This window comes from Schistocerca cancellata, chromosome 2 (genome assembly GCF_023864275.1).
Source record: "Schistocerca cancellata isolate TAMUIC-IGC-003103 chromosome 2, iqSchCanc2.1, whole genome shotgun sequence".
NCBI classification, from domain to species: Eukaryota; Metazoa; Arthropoda; class Insecta; order Orthoptera; family Acrididae; genus Schistocerca; species Schistocerca cancellata.
The window spans coordinates 648,726,014-648,749,474 of NC_064627.1; the positions used below are offsets into that span (position 1 = coordinate 648,726,014).

The 23,461-nt window shown below is 37.7% G+C and overlaps 1 protein-coding gene across 2 annotated transcripts in view; it reads right to left on the reverse strand.

Moving 5' to 3' along the window:
- The window catches only part of LOC126162323 (protein regulator of cytokinesis 1-like), a 140,160-nt gene that overhangs the window by 12,645 nt on the left and 104,054 nt on the right, over window positions 1–23,461 (reverse strand). The window lies entirely within an intron of this gene.

The window sequence follows — 23,461 nt, forward strand, 5'->3', positions numbered from 1 at the left end:
CATTCCAGCCCGACAAGTCTTGGCCTTGCCCGGTGCACCCTCTCCAACTTTTCTCCACCCTGTACTTGCCCTCTTGTTCTCCGCAGTATAGTGATGGCTCCATGTTTCACAGCATGTAACTGATAGATGTCTTTCCTTAGTCTTTTCTGCCTTTGTGAGAAGAGATGGAAACTATCTTGCTGGGCTAATGCACAGCTTTAATATGTCCTTCACTGATGCTGGTCATCGGTCACTGTGTTTGACTTTTATTTTCAACTTTATCATGACCATTTTAAAACTTCTGAGCCCAATTGAACACTTAGATTTTTCCCAGAATAACATCAACTAATTGTGCTTTTAGTTTCTCTAAATGTCACTCAATTTCACACCTTTGCAGATGAAAAAGCAAATAACAACATATTACGGAACAGATACCAATACCTTTTGTACACTTTCTCCATTCCCCCCACAAGCAATTTCCTGTGCTGCACTGCTCACAACACTGTGTGAGGCAAATGAACAATGTCAGGTCTATATTTGAATGACCCTTGTACTTGCCTAGAGTGCAGTCTTGTACGTGAAACATAGATGATACACAGTTAACACAAGAGAAACATTTGAAATGGTGTACTACAGGGGGCAAAAAAAAAAAAAAAAAAAAAAGCTGAACATGAGATAAGTAGATTGAATAATCAAAAGGTACTGAATCAAATTGGAAATAAGAGAAATTTATGACCAAACTGATTAAAAGAAAGGTTCAGTTGATAAGACACGTCTAGAGATGCCAATAAATTGTTACTTTTTCTAATAGAATTAATTGTGTGGGTGGAGATAAAAATGGTAGAGGGAGACCAAGGTTTAAATACAGTACGTAGGTTCAAATGGATGTAGATTACAGTATTTATGCAGAGATGAAGTTTGTACAGGACAGACTAGGGCTGAGAACACCCACAAACCAGTCTTTGGGCTGAAGACTACAACAGCACTCATGTATGACAATAACAAAAAGAACTTTTGATTGTGGTGTGAGAAAAAATATGCAGGCTAAAAGAACAGTATCCGCACAACAAAGAAGTGGCAGTGTGTTTCCTTCTTACAGACTTACTCACATAATGGGCAGAAGTATATCTCAAGGTCCTCTTACATAAACCTTGAGGCAAAAAACTAGTTCCTGTGGAGATACTGAAAAGTTGACACTACCCATTCATTATACACAGATAGGGGAATCAATATTAGAGTACAGCTTGCAAATATTAATGTGAGTTATGGCCTGACTACACAAGCTTATTGAGGTATTACAATAAAAAAGTGGTTATGTTGGCAGCGATGCATTATAGAAAAAGAACTGTAACTTGTTATCTACAATTAATGGATTTTTGTTTTTATAGCAATACCTTTGCATGCACCATACAACAGAATTTTCATTTAAAAGGGTATTTTTTTATGTCCCAATTTTTGTCAGTAAATACGGCTAATTACCTTTAATGCATTAAACACGTGCAACAATATTTTGATGTCACTACACAACACCTAATTTCCATGCAGGTATCTCGTTAACCACCACCTCAGAGACATGAGTCAGTTTTTACTTCCCACCTTAAGAACTGAAATTTTACCAAGTGTAGAAACCCATGATTATATGTTGTAAAACTATTTCACCTTATTTCAATCTATAATTGCCAATATTTGTGCACTACTTGAATAAAGAGACAGAAGAAATGTCATGGGTTCTCTTACTTCGCAAAATAAAAAGTTTTGAATCAGTAACTGCATTAAGTTTGTTCAAACATGCACTTAATTTGAAGCAGTTCCTTTGACTTTTTCAATATTTGTAAATGGCAGATAATAATTACTTCTCATTGAGCCCCATATGTCATTCAATAGTTTTACATTATGACTAACAATTTTTTTTTTAAATTTTAATGATCGACAATTTCAGTAGATATTTAATTTAATACCACAATTTAAATAACACTGCAATCTATTAGCCTCCCAAATTAATTAAATCATCTTCCTTCTTAAGGTATACATAAACTTGTCTTACACAACAAACCACATAAAAATAAAAGTATTCTTTACTCTCAACACACATTCCCTGAAAGCTGCTGCTGCTCTTATTGTTGTTATTGACATGTTTTGTTGGGTGCAGTAAATAAAATTATTTTTCTGCATTAAGTTACCAAACTTCCATATGTTTATCCCTAGTTCCCTAAACGGCTTCTGCAGGATGTTCTTGAGTTTACATCACATATAACTCTTATTGCACGTTTTTGTGCCCGGGAAACTTTAGCTTGGCTTGATGAATTACCCCAAAAAATAATGCCATATGGCATTAAGAAATGAAAGTAAGCATGGTATGCCAGCTTCTTCATTTTTATATGCCCTATGTCTGATACAATTTGCATTGTGAACAGAGATTTGTTACGACACTTCAGCAGTTCTGTGGTGTGCTCCTCCCAGTTGAATTTATTATCAAGCTGTAATCCCAAGAATTTAACACTGTCCACTTCTTCTATCTGCTTGTCATCGTATGTTAGGCATATACTCGTGGGACACCCCTTACAAGTTCTGAACTGCATGTAGTTTGTTTTTTCAAAGTTTAGTGACAAAGAATTGGCTAGGAACCAGTGATTAATATCCACAAATATTTTATTAGCTGATCTTTCTAAGACTACACTTGATTTGCTATTTATTGCAATGTTTGTATCATCAGCAAACAAAACAAACTTGGCATTTGGTAATGTTACTGATGAAAGGTCATTGATATACACAAGAAAAAGTAATGGCCCTAATATGGAACCTTGTGGGGACCACACATGTAATTAGTTCCCAGCTGGATGACGCCTGATAGCTTAATACATGTCTATTTCCTAATAACACCCTTTGTTTCCTGCCATAGATATAGGTTTTGAACCGTTTTTTGCAGCATTTCCTGTTAGACCATAATATTCTAATTTACTTAAAAGGATATGATTTACACAGTCAAATGCCTTTGACAGATCACAAAATATACAAGTTGCATGAATTTTTTTGTCTAATGAATTAAGTTCATTTTCAATGTAAGTGTAGATAGCCTTCTCAATATCAGAACCCTTTAGAAATCCGAACTGTGACTGACAGTATGTTATTTGTGATAAAATGGTTATAAAGCCGACTGAATATTACCTTTTCTAAAATTTTTGAGAATGCTGGCAAAAGTGAAATTGTACGGAAATTTGATGCTATTACGTTATCTCCATTCTTAAAGAGTGGCTTAACTTCAGTATATTGCAACATTCAGGAAATATTCCACAGATAAATGACTGGTTATGCAGATAGCTTCATATGTTACTTAACTCAGAATCACATTCTTTAATTAACTTTGTTGATATTTCATCACACCCAGTAGACGTTTTCGATTTTAAAGATTTTATGAGGGACATTACTTCTGCTGGGGTAGTGAGGGTCAAATTCATATTATGGGAGTTACTTGAAATGTCTGGTCTGAGGTATTCCATAGCAGCATCTACAGAACTTGACAACCCCATCTTTTCAGTAATAGTTATGAAATGTTTGTTAAAAAGTTCTGCAACACTATACACATCTGTCACCAATGTATCATTTACTGCTAATGCTATCTGTCCCTCTTTATGTCTGGTTCTACTGGTCTCCTCCTTCACTATATCCCATATTGCCTTTATTTTATTATCTGATATGACTATCTTTTCCTTGTAATATATTTGCTTTGATGTCCGTATTACAGTCTAACATTTTGCAGTATTTCTTGGAATGTGCTACAGCATCAACATCAGAACTGTTTCGCATTGAAAGATACAGTCTTCTTTTTGTTTTACAAGATACCTCTATTCCTTGAGTAATCCAATGCTTCTTTGTAGACTTTGCTCTAACCTTGGTTAGTTTTGGGGGAAAACAGTGTTCAAATAAGGTAAGCACTTTATTAAGAAAAGTGTTATATTTTTTATTCATGCTATGAGCACTGTAAACATCACTCCAGTGAATGTCTCTGAGGAGTGTACTAAAAAAAAAAATCAATTTTTGGCTTATTGATTACTCTCTTGAGCTCAGATTTAACAGATTTTATATCCTGTTCAGTATTAACATAAGGAACTGCATATCATGGTCTGAGAGGCCACTGACTTTTGGTTTTGTAATGTAAGTCTGTTCATTGGACTTTTCTATAAAGATATTATCAATGGCTGTTTGTGAGTAACTGGCTACCCTAGTGGGGAACTTAACAGTGGGAATTAAGCTGAATGATAGTGTTACTAACTCAAATAAGTTCTTATTGGGCGAGTCTTTAAGGAAATCTACATTGAAAATCACCAGCAACCACTATTTCTTTGTTTTTAGTTGTTAAATGGGCCAGTACAGCTTCAAGGTAGTTTATCAACAGATTAAAGTTACCTCCAGGTGCTCGATACACACACTTGATATTATGAAGGATTTTTTGTGAAACTACTTCTGTTGCACATGCTACCATATGCTGTTCTGGGCAAAATTTATGAATGTCTATGTTCTTAAATTTATGACAGTTCCTGATGAATGTGGCAACTCCTCCTTTTTCCATTTCTGCTCCACGAAAGTGAGATGCTAACCTAAATCCTGTAACACTTAAAAGTTCTATACCAGTGGTCACATGATGTTCACAGAGGCAGATTATGTCAGCTGGATTTGAGGACTAATTCATCTATGCAGATAATTAATTCATTAATTTTGTTTCTCAGACCTCAAATATTTTGATGCAATAAAGATAGCCGACATTTCACATTGACTGAGTTGAAATTGGGTAGAGTTGAAATTTCTGCTGATTGTTGAAAATTCTTAACTAACACCTGTTTATGCTAACGTAATAAGCTAGAATTACGGTTTTTGGTTTCTTTCTCAAAGTGAAGGTTTGTCTCAATATTAACCCCTCTTAAAACTTTATTTCTTTTTGTCTTCCCTACCCTAAAAAAGGGTATTTTCTGAACCCTAAGACCACTGGTATTTTATCACTCATGACAGTGCCTCCCCTCTTTAACCTTCCTGCTATTTTCCCAGCCAGTTTACCCTTCCCTTTCCTGTTGAGGTGAAGGCCATGCCTAATATGATCCAATATATTGAGAGAATCAACAGTAATCACACCAATGTGTGACCCTACACCCGACATAAGCAGCCTTTCCAACTCCAAATTAACTCTCTTGACAGAAGAGTTCAAATGAGATCGGTCATGGTGCCCAAGAACATATACAAACTCAACACTAGTACGCTTTGATGCTAATGCAATCTTTGCCAGGTCACATTCTATACTGTACCCAGGACCTCTGTCAGTACTATTACCTGGCCCACCCACTATAACCACAGTGTCTTCCTTAGTGAAATCTTTGCAAAATCATCCTAAATCATCTGTCACCTGCTCCAGACCAGCACTAGGTTTAAAAAAATTGGTGACCTAGTATTCTGATCCTAGTTCATCCTGCAAAAGTAGGCCAACACCTCTTCCATGGGAACTACCTAACAACAACAACAACACTTTCTTTCTCTTTACTGATTTCCCTACATTCTTACTTTTCAATTTGCTGCTGAAAGTTTGTTGTGCCCTGTCTACACCTGCAACTTCTTAAGGCTCACCAGCTTCTAACTGAAGCAACAGGTCAAATCTATTTTCCAGATACACCACAAAGGTCTCAGACAAAGTTCTAGGCCTGCTCCTCCTGTTGCCTGCTGCCACTTCCCACCTCTCTTTACCCTTCTCCCTCCTTAACCAGTCAAGATCTCCCCTGGCCTTGTCTAACTCAGCCTCAAGGGCAGCAATTTTCCCCTCCTGTTCTTGTATCTTCCTATCTCTACTACCTATCCTACAAAACCACTGATGAGTCTCATTTACTTCCCCTATTCCCACACCACTACAGTCATCCACAGCACTTGTCACACCAAAGCCCCAACCTAACAATTCTATGTCAAGTCAAGCACTTTTCACTCATGATAAACGTAATAGTTTATCAAGAATAAGTCAGTTAAATTACAGATAAACACGAAAATATGATTCCACAAATTTGGCCTAACTATATGTAATCAAAAACAACAGTGCAAAGTTTCTGAAACAACAACTTTACACTACTTTCCAGAAATGTGAATTAAATAATGAAGAGGTACACTACAGTTAAATTGCTGGAGAGAGCAAAGAACAATTAAAAGAAATTCTATAGATTTGCTGTGGCAAAACGTAAACAGAAAATACGACTGTACGATCTTTTCGCATTTTCTGCTTTATTACATAAAGAAAAATGAAACCTTTTATGGTACGCTTAAAAAGCACATTAATACACCTATTTACCATGTAATCAGTACTAAACTATATGTTATTATAGTCTAAAATGACTTATCTTTACGAGAGCACCAAAACTCTTGCCTGGCTGCAGGGGGTTCTGGACACAAAGACACTAGCTGGGCAGTAGTCAATTTTCTATTGTGTTACGGGGTAGGTGGGCAAAGATTAGCAGACGTTAGAGGCAATGTGATCATCTGAGAACAATGCAGTGCAGAAAGTGTCATAGAAGCTGAAATAAACTGATGTAGTGATGTTTTGAGCAACAAAAAGGGCTAAAGATACATGATAATTACCAGCACATTTTCTAGTATTCTGTCCCCATAAACACATTAGACTGCTACAACCTTACACTTTACTGACTGAAATTGTGAGTAGTTTTTTATAATGGTGAATGTTCCATGTTGCTGAAAATGGATGAATTGACAAATAAGCATGTATTTTCATTGGTATCATTTTGCTAGCATCAACTGATTATGGCGACCTGCCTGCATAACAGATGAGAATCGTACCATAAAATGTTTAGTCTCTATCTTGACAAATTTCTGCCTTCTCCTGTTTTAAACAGGCTTGAAATAAAATACTTGTTTGTGGGTTATTCTACTGCAGAGCAATAACATATTACAGTTTCACTTTAAATACTTTTCTGAACAACAACACTTCTTCAAATTTATCTTTCCAGAATTTTATTATACCAGGATAACACTGATGCCTTAAATGGACTATTACACTTTTGATTCTGCTAAGATACATCCAGTTGCCTTTTCTATCTGTAACTGCTTGCAGTCTGTGACTTATTCCAACCTTGCAAACAAACTCCACACCATGTAACATAAGATGTGTAGAACAATATTACAGCAACTTGAGACATAAAATATCTTAAGCTGCTGAGAAAGTTATATTCATATAACAATTATTTGAACTTTAAATGACTGAAAACAGTTGTCGGTGTGAGCTTTCTTAGGAAAATCTATGTTTTACAAATTTGTGGTTTGCAAGTAAGTTACTTTCTTCCATCTTCCTCATGTTTTATAGCACCCAAAACCGTCTTTCAAAAATTTAAGACAATTCAAAAGGCTAGGGAAAAAAAATTATAAGTATGGAAAACAGAGTAACACAGTACCTTTCACTGAAAAAGGTCTCAACACGCAGAGAGGGAGAGCACTGATGTGTTACCAGATGTGCTGGCCGGAGTGGCCGAGCGGTTCTACATCTACATCTACATCCATACTCCGCAAGCCACCTGACGGTGTATGGCGGAGGGTACCCCGAGTACCTCTATCGGTTCTCCCTTCTATTCCAGTCTCATATTGTTCGTGGAAAGAAGGATTGTCGGTATGCTTCTGTGTGGGCTCGAAGCTCTCCGATTTTATCCTCATGGTCTCTTCGCGAGATATACGTAGGAGGGAGCAATATACTGCTTAACTCTTCGGTGAAGGTATGTTCTCGAAACTTTAACAAAAGCCCATACCGAGCTACTGAGCGTCTCTCCTGCAGAGTCTTACACTGGAGTTTATCTATCATCTCCGTAACGCTTTCGCAATTACTAAATGAACCTGTAACGAAGCGCGCTACTCTCCGTTGGATCTTCTCTATCTCTTCTATCAACCCTATCTGGTACGGATCCCACACTGCTGAGCAGTATTCAAGCAGTGGGCGAACAAGCCTAGTGTAACATTGTTACAACCTCTCGATACACCACAGCATCATCTGCAAAAAGCCTCAGTGAACTTCCAATGTCATCCACAAGGTCATTTATGTATATTGTGAACAGCAACGGTCCTATGACACTACCCTGCAGCACACCTGAAATCACTCTTACTTCGGAAGACTTCTCTCCATTGAGAATGACATGCTGCGTTCTGTTATCTAGGAACTCTTCAATCCAATCACACAATTGGTCTGATAGTCCAATTTTCTTTTTGGTAACTTCTCTCTGATGTCTCAGATCTTCTGTAAGGCTTCTAGGCGCTACAGTCTGGAACCGCGCGACCGCTACAGTCGCAGGTTCGAATCCTGCATGGATGTGTGTGATGTCCTTAGGTTAGTTAGGTTTAAGTAGTTCTAAGTTCTAGGGGACTGATGACCTCAGAAGTTAAGTCCCATACTGCTCAGAGCTATTTTTTTTGTTATCAGATGTGATTCAAACAAACTAAGTGTCAGATCCCACCCAGTAATTACACTAAAGACTGTCATTAATTAATTAAATCATTCATCACTCTAATCTTTACTGTCTTCTTTATTACACTGTCTCAGATGTTTGACACTAATAACAAAGCACTCGTATCTTTGTAGTTAATTTCATACTCACTGGTGAAGTAATGTTTGCTGGCAACTGTTTTAGATGGTTACTTGAGTCAGGTGTAACATTTGTGTTTTTTACACATACATTCAACAGAGAACACATTCACACAGTATGTGGTATACACTGTTTTCCGAGTCTTAGAATAACTTTCACGTAATACAATTGAACTAATTTTGTTGAGGACTTTATATACGATGGAAACTGTATTTTCGAAGTATTCTCTTAATTGTATCGGAAATGCTACCTGTGTGAGAGATATGCGAGTCTGGTTGCTTTTCCATTGGTGTCTGTTTCGTAGGCTATGCTGACTGATGTACGATGGTTGCCCAGAAAGCAATGCTCCCACAAGAAGGCATACAAAACTGGCAAAGGTGGTGTTCACCATCTCCCCTCTACATGGCTTCTTCGACATAACAAGCACATGGAGCAACAATGTTACTATCAGTGTCAAAGAAGGGCCATCATTATATAATCTGTGTACCTCACACAACCGTGGTTTAACAGCCACATGAGGTCTACGTTTCTTAATCAGGTTGCATTCCAAGTCTGACGAGTTTTATTTGCGGAATCAGCATGGATCTCCCAAAAGCCTGACTCATTATACAAGCCATATACTTGCCTTTTAAAGTACCCGCACAACATATGCCTTCACTGGAGGGTACAGTTACTTTGCCTTGGTCTTCTTGTAGCTCTCCCAGTAAGGTGGTTTTCTAAGCACCCTGCTGGTCTCATGGTGGATCTCTTCTGCTGCTTATTCAGGGAGAAGCCACAATTTGTTCCTCAGCACTAATTAAATCTGCTTTGGAGGGAGAGGTGGTTTGTAGTGGGCACGATGTTTAGTTGTTTGTGCAGCACATTCATTCAGTGTTTCATCTATCAGATGCATCTCTGTTAGAGCAGCAACTGCATGGCTGACTATTTCTTACCTAGATTTATTTATCAGAAGACTGAATTTCTGCTTTCTGTCATACAGTGGTCTTCCATCACTGCACCCCCTTCACAGTTTAGTTGGAGGGCAAAACCAAACAACACCTGGGGACTAATGAAGTTATAAAAATGCTAAGTAAAAAGAATGACAACCTGGTATATAAGTTTTTGAGCATGCAGCTATTTATCAATATTTCTGTGATAACAAGATAACATCCACTTATTTTTCACTGAAGTTAAAAATCGTGTCATTTTCAGTATTAGCTGTTATAGAAGTACATAAATGTACAGATGAGTGGAAACAAAATATCTAATATATAGTAAATGTGGAAATTTGCAACATAAAGATAAATCTGAGCAACTCTATCAAACTACAGTGTGCCCTATTTGATAGCTGCCTGTGAAACAGAACATTCTTCAAGTGGGTGAGTGTCAAATGTAGGTTTGTTTTTCTAAGCCTCATATCCCAATTCTTTGTATGAGTAAGGAGTGTGATATCTGGAGAAATGAAGCCTATCTGCATGTAAATAAAACTTTTCTGTTCTACACAGTTTTACAAGGAAAGGAGCCACATCGAGACTTTCCTGAGTACTTATACAGGGTGAGTCAGGAGGAAACCTACATTCTTTGACAGCTGATAGTATTGGTGATTCTGAACAAAAAACTACAAATAAACAAATGCTCTTTTTTTAACAATATGCAACATGAAAATTACGGGAGCCAGTTGCATGTCCTTCACCAGCTCTCAACTGCAAATACAAACAAAGTGGCATTAGTCTATGTAGCGTCATCGTTACCAGCCACTTCACTTCAATGGAGGAATTTCTACTCTTATTTTACACGCGCTCACTCAGGTAAAGAACCATGCAAATTAGCTCAGATCAGCAACGCAGCAGCTGTCTACAAGTGCTGCAAAATACATTGCAGATGATGGTGGACTTTGAACATTTGTGGGAGGATTTGTACACAACTAAACAAAACATCAGATCAGATCAGGTTTCATTTACTGTCAGCTATATTTGTTCTGTTTCCCCACGGTTTTTATTAATTTCCTCAAAAACTTTACAACACGACATATACTCAGATGGCTTTTTTGTTCAGAATCACTAATACTATCACCCCTCACAGCATGTCCCTTTCCTCCATACTTGTCTTGTACAAATGATAACAGTCTTTTGTGTGGTATGTGAGTAACTGGGTCACATGCTGGTTTCTGAACTCCCAACCAGAGGGAAAGAAGGTTCGAGTTTACCGATATTGTAAGAGATGGAGCACTACTTCAGCAGGAGGTAAACAGATGAGTGCAAAGCACGAGATCTCACTGTGTAATTTATCTGGGCATTAATTATGCACAGTGTTAAAATCGCACAAGACACCAAAACTTCAGTTGTTTACGCACAAAAATTAGTCAGTGGAGCCTTTATGATAATTTCTATCCCCATACTGTACGCATTGAAGCACCTAACCAAATATCTAAGTTTTCTCTGACAGCATAATCTGATCTGCTTGTATTCAGACTAAATGAGACTGCAGCGTTGTTGTAGATTATGTAAAGGTATGTGACAGTCATTAGTGCCCATGCTAGTGTAAAGAAAATGATATCATTCCCCAAGTCTGAAGAGAATAATTAAAAATTATGATATCTTAGAAAGGAATACTACAGAATATTACAAAAATGTAAAATAAACTCCAGAATTTTAAATCTAATCAGCTCCTGAATGAACACAGGAGGTTATAAAGTAGTGTGAACACTTGCTTCTTTATTGCCTCAAACATAAGTCAAATTTATAGCACGGCTAATCTTACTCTCTTCACAATATAAAGTACAATGATATGAATAACGGCAAAATGGTATTCTGTTAGCACTGTCTATTGACCAGCACTCATCCTGAAGATGTCTTCAAGCCACAGAGCAGTTCCCAAACTTATGTAAAAGCAACTTCTTATAACGTTACACTTTCAATTGCAAGTTTTGGAGTATCAGCCAACTTAAAACTTAAGAGAAGAGTGCCATTTTCCGCAACTTGTTAAAAACTCTTCTCATATTGTGAAGCTCTAAACTCCTACACTCTTGGCAGACCAATACTCAAGATATTTATATTTAAGATGCTCTTACAGCTTAAAACAATGATACAATGATATCGTAAACTTTTCTGGATTATTGATGAGAAGAAGTGTTACTGACTTGTATGAGTTGGTAGCTTTAACCAAAAGTATATCTTTACTCACTGATTCAAAATACTACATACTTCCAGCAATGTTGCAGGTTTATTCACATAACAGCCACCCATTTCCTCATGTGCAGCTCAATAAGAGGTTGACAGTCACTGTACCTGTCACTACTACTGCTACCACCACAACATACTGTGCTAACAAAGGCCAGCACAAAGTTAGTAATTTCTCAAAACTGTTCTTCCAGTTCCTGGTTTATAGAGAACATTTCACCTCGTCTAGTGTAGCACCTGAAGGGACAGGCAAAACATTTCAAGCTTGTGGTTTTATATTCCAACAGTTGCACTGAACAAAATGATGATATAAAAATGGTACTTGCTTTGAAGAATCTGTGGCAAGAACATGGTATGGAAACAGAAATCAAACGCCATAAATTTCTCGTGTAGGGCATTCTTAAAATGCAACATGCATCTATTCATCATACGACGGGGTAACCACAGTGAAAGAACACAAGAAGAAAAATCCTTTTAAAGCTGTTCAAATGAAACATATTGACTTTTTATCCACCAAGAAATTGGAAGAAACCAATGTAAACTGAAAGTAAACTGTTGCCGGTCACAAAGTGAACTGGCCAGAAATTCAATAGTTGCGGTACGAAAAGAGATGCGAATTTTCACTAAAATACATGCCCAATCTCAATCTTGACATTCAATTCCCTGAAATTAATTTACAAAAAAAGGTAAAGAAAAATTGGCATGACATCTGCCAGAACAATACCATCTCTATATGCTATATATGCAGTTATGGATGCAAAGGAGAATGATATGGATTTGCCACCTTTTATTCCTCCCACCCACATCTCTTTCTTCAAACATATTCCTCATAGCAGGTAAAAAGATGCGGGCTAGTGGAAATCCTTGGGTAACAAGAGATATTGAATTTCGCTGATGAAAGGAGAAAATATAAAAATGCAATAAATGAAGCAGGTGAAAGGGAATACAAATGTCTAAAAAATGACACAGACAGGTAGTGCAAAATGGCTAAGCAAGAATGGCTACAGGACAAATGAAATGATGTAGAGGCTTACATCACTAGGGGTAAGATAGATGCTGCCTTCAGGAAAGTTAGAGAGACCTTGTGAGAAAAGAGAACCACCTGTACGAATATCAAGAGCTCAGATGGAAACCAGTCCTAAGCAAAGAAGGGAAAGCAGAAAGGTGGAAGGCGTATGTAGTGAGGCTGTATAAGAGAGGTGTACTTGAGGGCAATATTATGGAAATGAAAGAGGACACAGATGAAGATAAGAAGGGAGATATGATGCTGTGTGAAGAATTTAACAGAGCACTGAAAGACCTAAGTCAAAACAAGACCCAGGGGTAGACAACATTCCATTAGAGCTACTGATATCCTTGGGAGAGCCAGCCATGACAAAACTCTTCCATCTGGTGAGCAAGATGTATGAGACAGGTGAAATACCCTCAGACTTCAAGAATAATATAGCAATTCCACTCCCAAAGAAAGCAAGTGCTGACAGGTGTGAAAATTACCGAATTATCAGTTTAATAAGCCATGGCTACAAAATACTAACAAGAATTCTTTACAGAAGAACAGAAAAACTAGTAGAAGCTGACCTTGGGGAAGATAAGTTGGGCTCCAGAGACATGTAGGAACACACGGGACAATATTGACTCTACGATTTCTGACAAATTAAGGAAAAGCAAAACTACATTAATAGCATTTGTAGACCTAGATAGAGCTTTTGACAATGTTGACTGGAATACTCCGTTTCAAATTATAAAGGTGGCAGGGGTAAAATATAGGGAGCAAAAGGCTGTTTACAATTTGTACAGACACCAGATGGTAGTTATAAGAGTCTAGGGGCAAGAAAGAGAAGCAGTGATTCAGAGAGTAGGGAGACAGGGTTGTAGCCTATCATTATATTGAGCAGGCAGTTTGGCAACAAAAGAAAAAATTTGGCGTAGGAATTAAAGTCCAGAGAAAAGAAATAAAAACTTTGAAGTTTGCTGATAAAATTGTAATTCTGTCAGAAACAGCAAGGGACATGGAAGAACAGTTGGAGACAAAATGGATAGTGCCTTGAAAGGAGGATATAGGATGAACATCAATAAAAACAAAACGAGGATAATGGAATGTAGTCAAATTAAGGCAGACGCCGAGGGAAATAGATAAGGAAATGAGACACTTAAAGTACTGGATGAGTTTTGCTATTTGGACAGCAAAATAACTGATGATGGTGGAAATAGGGAGGACATAAAATGTACACTGGCAATGGCAAAAAAAAAAAAAAAAAAGGAGGTTCTTTCTGAAAGTATGTGTGTGGAATGCAGCCATGTACGGATGTGAAACATGGACAATAAACAGTTTAGACAAGAAAGGAATGGAAGCTTTTGAAATGTGGTGCTACAGACGAATGCTGAAGATTAGATGAGTAGATCATGCAACTAATGAGGAGGTACTGAACAGAATTGGGAAGAAGAGACACTGTGGTACAACCTGACTAGAAGGCAGGATCGGTTTGTAGGACATATTCTGACGCATCAAGGAATCGTCAATTTAGTACTGGAGAGAAGTGTGGGGGGAGATGAATACAGTAAACAGATTTAGAATTTGCAGTAGTTACTCAGAGGTGAAGATGCTTGCACAGGACAGACTAGCATGGAGAGCTGCATCAAATCAGTTTTTTGACTGAAGACCACACACAACAACATTCCTCAGAGTTGAAATACCTATCAAACAAAGATTTCTCGAAATGACACTGATGCTGAAAACAATGATCAATTGTTCTATGTATGGATATGTAATTGAATGTAATCAAGACAAGAATTGAGAGGGAAACATATGAAATGGGAATGTTATATTGTGTATTAATATTTTTTGCAATAATTTTAAATTGATTATTGAAGGGAGTCCAGAATTTGTTTAAAAACTTATTACAGCCTTAAATGTTTAGTCTGTGTACTCCATTCCACATAAAACATGTGAAGAACAATTTTCTGTTTGCAAATAAATAAAATTCAGGTTTGTAAGGCTCATGCAAATTTTTTATTCCCATATATATCTTTAACCTCCAACATCAAAGAAATATTTGCTCCTGATTTGCACCACACATATTTTGAACGTCTCATATGAAGCCTTCGAGGAGGATAAAATAGCAGTAAATATATTGTCATTGTTATTCTGGTGTATCAGGTATAATTTATGGCCTCTTAAAAAAACATTTTGCCAGATTTTTTAACTCGGTTGCTCTTGCTTTATCAAAAGCACACAGACAAAAGGATTGCAGTGCTGCTTGTACAAGAACTAAAACTGTCCAGTAAACAAGAGTTCAGGATAAAAGTAGATAATATAATCTGTTTTGAGGTCATAATCTGAGCACAGATTCAGCAGGCTTTGTTGATCGTGTTGGAATTTGTTCAGAGACTCAAGCATTTTTAATAGACACTAAATAAGGCCCAATGGCAGTGCAAATTGTCCAGCATCGATATGTCTGGGTCACCACCAGAGTCCACCTGTTCTACACAAAATAGTTTAGATCAGACATTCTTGTGCTATAACACCCTGAACCAGCCTAGCAAACAATTCCATTTTTTATTGCAGACTTGAAAATTAAGTTCACTACAAATCGCTCAGCGTGCCATTGAACTCAAAAAATAATTAAGTTCTGGCTTATAATTCCGAAAAGAAAAACATGCTCTCATTCACCAACACACACACACACACACACACACACACACACACACACACACACACACAGACAGTCATTTTCAGACATACAATGTCTACCTGTTGGTGACTGCAACCAAATATTAAAATGTAGAACAAAGTAATCAGCGTGTGTACGTGCACGTGAGAGAGAGGGAGATCACCTATTTGTAAGTAATAGTTACAAGTATTTATCATACAACATTTGTGCCTCATTGTGAGATATCATTTGCAAAAAGCCTTGTTTCAGTATCTTTAACTATTTATGAAATATGAAAGTTGTTATGACCACAATTCTCAATTCGCAGGGATGGAAAAGAGCACGTCAAGCACCACTGTCCATCAGATATAAAAATAAAGAACTCATGAGCGAAATAAGATAATGTTCAGCTCCCAATTTTAAATAAAATTTTCATATCTTATCTACCCTTCATATACTGCAATGCATAAGCTACAATCAGGCAACGGCCTTGCTGCAGTGGATACACTGGTTCCCGTGAGATCACCGAAGTTAAGCGCTGTCGGGCGTGGCTGTCACTTGGATGGGTGATTATCCAGCCGCCATGTGCTGTTGCCATTTTTCGGGGTGCACTCAGCCTCGTGATGCCAACTGAGGAGCTACTCGACCGAATAGTAGCGGCTCCGGTCAAAGAAAACCATCATAACGACCGGGAGAGCGGTGTGCTGACCACACGCCCCTCCTATCCGCATCCTCAACTGAGGATGACACTGCGGTCGGATGGTCCCGATGGGCCACTTGTGGCCTGAAGACGGAGTGCTTTCATAAGCTACAATCAAACATATGCAAAATTTACGAAATACAATTAGACCTCTGTAAACACTTTAAAATCGGTGCAGTGTTTTATTTCATTTGATGCAGCACAGTAACTATGATGAATAACGAAAAGAAATTCAGTCCCTTATTGAGCAAAGATAGCAGACTGTAAGATGTGCAAAAACCAAAATTTTTCAGCATATAGATCTCTGAAAGCCAGATGACACGTAATTCACAGCTGCTGGAACGCTGTTTCGCAGCACAAGATTCAGTTTTTGGAGAAAAGCACAGCCACAACAAAGTCGCGCTCAGCATTTAATGCAAAGAACACGTCTATAGCAGTAAAAGCGTTAATAGATAAAAAATGAGAGACAGATTGCACCTAGAATTTTAAAAAAGTCCAATTAACAGCAAATAAAACAATATTTTGCCAACAATAGGCAATAGCATTTTCAAGCTCAGTTTTTAAACCTTATCTTGAGAGTCTTCAAAATAAATGACAACCTTCTTACAATGAACTCTTAGAGTCCGAGGTTGCAAAAGACCAATGGTTCTTTACAGCATTTGAAAATCCCACTTGTTGTCTACCATGCAATGACAATACTGGCTGCTAATGGCAACAGGTGGTGGGACTGGAGGTATCCAATGATGAACACAGCAAGAGGCTACGGAGCATAGATGAAATGCTTAGTTGATGAGTAACTTTCAACAGTGCTAAACGGCTAGTGGTGGGGGCACACAGCAAAGCAATGGCAACAGTAAACAAAGCTGACACTGCATTATATCTACAACAGTTGCTGAAGTTGACACTTTGTAGCAAGAAACCCAAGGAATTTTGCAGAATGAGAAGAAGCAGCAGATGAAATACTGGAGTTTCTGCAAGATGAGTCAGTGGAATGTGTGGTGTCGTATATTTTAGACTATGAAGACAATGTACATGAGGAACACAATGACGACAATACGAGCTTAGCAAGTGAAAGTGATACTGAAAGAGGGAGCCATAAATCCCATCTTCAGAGAAACGTATTAAAGGACAATGGTTTTCCAAGGAACGGGTACTAAATGCAACTACACATATGACGTAAATGGAAGTCATCTGCAGCATAAAAACATATTTTAAATAAGTCTGCAGGAATATTATTATGTAGTGCATACAAAAAAACTATGGATAATCAAGGGAGGACAAGGTGCACTTGTTACAAAAACTGGTGTTTGCACGTTTCAGGGATGCTCGATACAATTAACAGGATGTGCACGATAGTGCCCCACCAAGTTATGCACAATAAATTGCGCACGACATTTCAATGATTTCCAGGGAAGCAATGTATGGTTGCGTAACTTCAAAAAGTACTACAGAATTGGAAGACGTAAGATAACGAAATTCCAAACAAAGCGCCAACTTGATAATGCACAGCAAACTGTGGAAATGGCACAAAAATTTGTATCTGAGATAAACTTATCCCATCGTTCAGTAAGGGATTTGTTTTCAACTCCAGCCAATTGGGATTTGAAGAGGAAATGCATATGAAAGAAACCTTAGAAACGAGATCCAAGAGAATTGTATTAAGATCAGCTAATATCAATGCCTTAACGCGTTCATATACAATTATGCTGAATGTTAATTTGGATGGTAAATTGGTTGGGAAATTATTTATTGTGCTGTGAAGAGTTGGAGGTACTCAGCCCCCAATGAGTCCTTCTAGTGTGTGAGACCTTGTAACGATAGTAGATAATATTTATGACAAACAAGAAGTGCAAAAATGGGTATAAGAGAACTACAACTGTAGTACAAGCACTGCTTTTGGCCACCAGCTGATCAAAATAACTTGTTTTTGCTTGATTTGTGGTCTGCATATAAAAATCAGACTCCTTTACAGCAAACTAATCCTCCTGAAAAGTGGGCGACACAGCAGTTGACACCAACTGGAACCACTGCACAAAGACAGTCTCTGGGGGTTTGTTTTCACCATGCCTACAAAGCAATATCACACTATCTGCAGCTACATATTAAAGGATAGTCATGAAAATAATTTCCGACAATATAATGCAATTAGATAGACAAAAAATTTATTCATCAAGGGGTGGCAGAAGAACACACATATAAGACAATGTTTTACTTATGTAAGCTTTTGGAGCCCAGGGCTCCTTGTTCTGGCAGAAGAGGAAGGAAGATGGTAATGGGGATCACCCTGTGGCTAAACATGCCTTGGTGCACGGCCAGCACATCTTGGCGCAGTGTTACACCGTCCGGGTTATCTGGATACTTCCCACTAACACCAACCTATCCAAACTATGGAGATGGGAACTTGCTCTTAAATATATCCTCTCTTCCCGTTATCCACCAGGCCTCAATCTCCGCTAATTTCAAGTTGCCGCCACTCATATCTCACCTGTCATCCAACAACATCTTTGCCTCTGCACTTCTGCCTCAACTGACATCTCTGCCCAAACTCTTTGTCTTTACGTATGTCTGCCTGCCTGTGTGTGTGTGTGTGTGTGTGTGTGTGTGTGTGTGTGTGCGCGCGCGTGCGAGCGAGTGTATACCCGTCCTTTTTTCCCCCTAAGGGAGGTCTTTCCGCTCCCGGGACTGGAATGACTCTTTACCCTCTCCCTTAAAAACCACATCCTTTCGTCTTTCCCTCTCCTTCCCTCTTTCCTGATGAGGCAACAGTTTGTTGCGAAAGCTTGAATTTTGTGTGTATGTTTGTGTTCGTTTGTGTGTCTGTCGACCTGCCAACACTTTCATTTGGTAAGTCACATCATCTTCGTTTTTAGGTATATGTAATTAGTTATTTACAGTGAGTCCACTATTGGCACAGCTGGTCAGCTATTTTTCCAGTAACGCAGGTCATAGCTCTATCACCATGCTCAATGGAAGACAGACCTGGTGACTGTAGAAGACAGGGGGTTTATAAACATCTAGGAGAATGCAATGTGTACTGTAAGAAGCAAATGCACGGGTACTGCATTGTGAAGAGATTCCTGCACTGTGCTGCAGTTAGAATTGTGAACAGTGATGACTACGCCCACGATGTGACAATCTCAGTTTCAGTCTGCGTAGTGTTGCTATCCAGAATCAAATGGCACATGTATGTTTCTTGAACCACTAACATCAATAATGATACGCAGCTGACTCTTCAAGTGTCAGGCAAATCTTTAGAATGCCTCAGATATTCATTAATTCAGTGAGGTGCTTGAAACAACAGCCCACGTGTTGGGCGATTAAAGTTGTTTTTGGTTAAATGGCTTCAATTACTGGATTTATTGCTGCTTTTGTTGTTCCTGCATCAATCTTTGAGAGCTGTAATTTTTATTTACTAAGCAGTTTCTGTGATAAAGTTCAACAATGATATCTGTCAAGTGCATTATAAATAAAGCACATTTTAACGTTTGTGTTTGGACTATGTACTAGATAACAAATTTAACAACAATACTAAGAAATGAAAACAAAATGACAAATCCTACACAATCAGCTTAGTACTCAAAATATTCTACATAAAAAGTAACAACCAAAAGTAGTTTTTGAATGGTCTTATGATCTATAACAATGAAGGATTTTACAGCTGTACAAGCAGTACATATTGTGATTTAAGTAGTGCTTTGAAGTTTTGAAGAATTGTACATGATAAAATATAAAATATCATCATCTAACAATTCTGAATCTTTCAATAGCAAATGATAAATAACAAATAAAATTTAGATAACATTTATAACTTTACTGCAGTAAGCCTACATAAATAATTAGAAATTTTGGCAAAAAGTCTCACAAAACCAGCACTGTGCAGTTCCAGAAGGTTTTGAGTTTTATAGCAAACTGAACCCAGTACAGTTATAAGGAAGAAATTCACAAATGATTGCAGTAAAATTTCAGAGTTATGTAATTGTTTGTCACAATGATTCACAAAAACAAATTTTCCATATCATGCTTCATGAACACATTATAACATAACCTATAGAGATATGATTGCAATGAATGTTTTAGTGCTTTTCAGGTTGTGACATAACAAGCTCCTGTCTTTTGTTAATTCAAGAATTGGATATTCCAAATAGAAAATAGAAAGTATAATATTATAGAGGAAAACACTTCTACTGCTCTGCAAAAATTTGCAGAACATTAGGTAGTGTTCTCCTCTTTAATATTATCACCATGTTCTGCCAAGCACCGATGGAAAATTCAGTAAATGTTCTAGAAAGTATAGTTTAGGAATAAGTGCAAAAGTAAAAAATCATCTAGTTTCATCAGTAATGTATATCCTTTCCCCACTTTACCATTAGCTGGAAATATAAAAAACACAATTGCCTCCATTGGACTACTTACTACATCCAGTACTGACGAATGAGATTTTATTACATTTGCATTTGGAGCACCCTGCTTTACAGTGCATTGGCTATTTATGGGGAGTTCACAGTTTTTTATTTTCTATTTATTATTTATATTTTATTATAAATGACCACAATGTTACATTATTGTTGCAAATTTTCTTTGCATCTCTCGATTTAGAAATTACTGTCACATAACTCAAAGAAGAGAAGAATGGAAAAAGAAAGGTAGCATGTTCCTGAAATAAACTGCTTTCAACTGTATATGAATTTTTACAGGAACACAACTGGTTTCACAATCAGGGCTTAAATGTTTTACTGAAGTGCGAGTATTTCGTATTAGCTGTCATCAGCAGAGTTTATTAGGAAAGCTTTTTCTTTAAAAAAAAAAAAAAAAAAACAATGACGACTGTACAGGCTTGTAGATGTACACTTGAAGATGTGATTTGAAAGCATATATACTTATATATAATACATAAACAATTACACACAGTTCACAATGAAGTGATAGGATATATGATACGATGCAGAAGCAACCCGCATCAGCAGAGCATATAGAAACATAATGGAAGCAACTTAACTGGTTCACACTGGGATGACAATGACACGACACTGATCCCTATCTCTATCAAATCACCTAATGCAAACAAAGAATGCTGGTCGCGTCGAGCAACTTGTATTGTATGATACGTGGGAAGTGAAATTTTAAGTCATCCGATTTGGGGAGCAACTACAACTACAAAAACAATGATGCTTTGGGAGTCATGCATGTTCTCCACTACATAGCCTCACTCATTTGATTTTGAAGAAAATATTCTTGTCGTCACACATTACAGCTTGAGAATGAATTGGTATGTTTTTTGTTGTTACCCATAGTTACTGTGATACTTCAAAGTGAAGAACAGCACTGTGCATATTTTGAGAAGTTTGCACTGGAAAATGTAGTCAATGGCCAGTTCATGTTTGGTGCATTTTATGGCTTATATTACTGTGTGAGAAATGTAGCGAACATGTTTAAATTGTTTTTAATGCTGGAAGGAAAGCTTTACCTCTTTCCGTTTTGAGTAAATACATTATACTTTCTGGCATTCGGGTGCGATAAGCCATGATGCGCCACACTCGATGCTATGACCACGCGCCACCCTGTGTGTTGTTGCCAATACAGGCCGAAGCAGTCACTTGCATGTGTGCTTTCAAGTTGGGAAGATGTCTTGACCTGTGCCTTTCTTTCGATGGTGCTTATAGTCATGTGTCATTCACACATGAGGACTGTTCAAAGATGGTACCTTCTGTTCAGCGTTTTTAACTCGTAATATTTGCAGTTGTAGTTTCTTAGACATGTGACAAAACCTATGGTTTTGGTCAGTGATTGTAAAATGATAATTGTATTCTAAAAATTACAGCATTCAAAACTGAAATAGAGGAGCCCCTAATTAAGGTTATGGAAATGTTAATTGCAAGTATACAAATTGAGCAACCCTAGTTTCAGTACCTTTAAACATACAGCTTCGAATAAAAGTTGTCTACATCTGCCATGACGAAAAGATGAGGCTACTGTTCAAATTTACTAACTGGAAGCCACAGTGGCATAAAAATTGTTGTAAATGTTCGTAGTATAAGCCAAGTCTATAAAATTGTCAGGCATGTATTTTCTTGTATTGCCTTCATTTCCTGAATACATTTGCCACAAACACTGGAAAAACATAGGCACTACTTTTGGAACGTCATTGAAACTTCCAAAAATCATGACTGGGAAAAGTCAAGAAACTGTATTATTTGCCCCCCCCCCCCCCCCCCCACCTCATTTCTTTTCCGTACATAGTGGGAGCTTCCTCTTCTAAAAATGAAGACTGCATGCCAATTTCAAGTGCAGCGCTGTCTGCTCAGACCCCCAGGAAGCGGAAAATTGTCAGACTTCAGAAGAGACCAGTAATGTGGTTGAATGTGGCATGGTACTACAACCACCTCCCCCAAAAAGAAAAGCTGGAGCCAGCAAGAGTAATGCTACAAACGCATTTGCCAACCATTGGGAAATTAAAAAAACTCAATTAGATGAATAGATACCACGTGTCATCAGCTGATGACGTTGGCTTTATGTTTCTTGAGTCCATGCTCCCAGACTTCAAGAAACTTAGTGCCAGGCATAGAAGAGTTCTAAAGGCGAAGTTCATGTTGCTACTGAATGAGCTGTACAAAACCAAGGAGGAGATTTCTGAATTTTCCTCATTGTCATGGGATTTTCCATTTCTAAGACACTGTCTACCTTTACACAGAACTCACTATCTTATGCTGAAACAATGAGGCAAACATCTAACTTCAGATATGGTAATGTTCCTTATAAAGCTGTGTGAATCTGAATCGCATTCTACCGTAACATACTGAAGAGTTGCAGCTTTTCAAACTGTATTCAATTTTTATACACATACTTCACTTAATAAAGTATCACACTACGTGATTTTATTACAAATGAACTTGTCATGGTGACACTTTTAACATAATTCACACACTTTCACCAACTTACTTTATTGTAATGAGTACCGTATTTACTCGAATCTAAGCCGCACTTTTTTTCCGGATTTTGCAATCCAAAAAACCGCCTGCGGCTTAGAATTGAGTGCAAAGCAAGCGGAAGTTCTGATAAATGTTGGTAGGTGCCGCCACAACTAACTTCTGCCGTCGAATATATGTAGCGCAACACAGGCATGTTTTGCAGGCACAAAGATAAATACCGGCGCCAAAACCTCTGCGTCAGTATATAAAAAAAAAAAAAAAAAAATTGGAAGGCGAGCTTTTTTCTCCGCCCCGAGTTTCGACCACTGCATTTTCATAAATTATCCAACGAAGTAAATACAAATTCCGTATTGTTCATCTTCGAATGTAGCAGGATTCCAATGTACTACGAAAATCCGACTGACAAGACTTTGGGAGGTTTGTCAATATGGCCAACTCTACG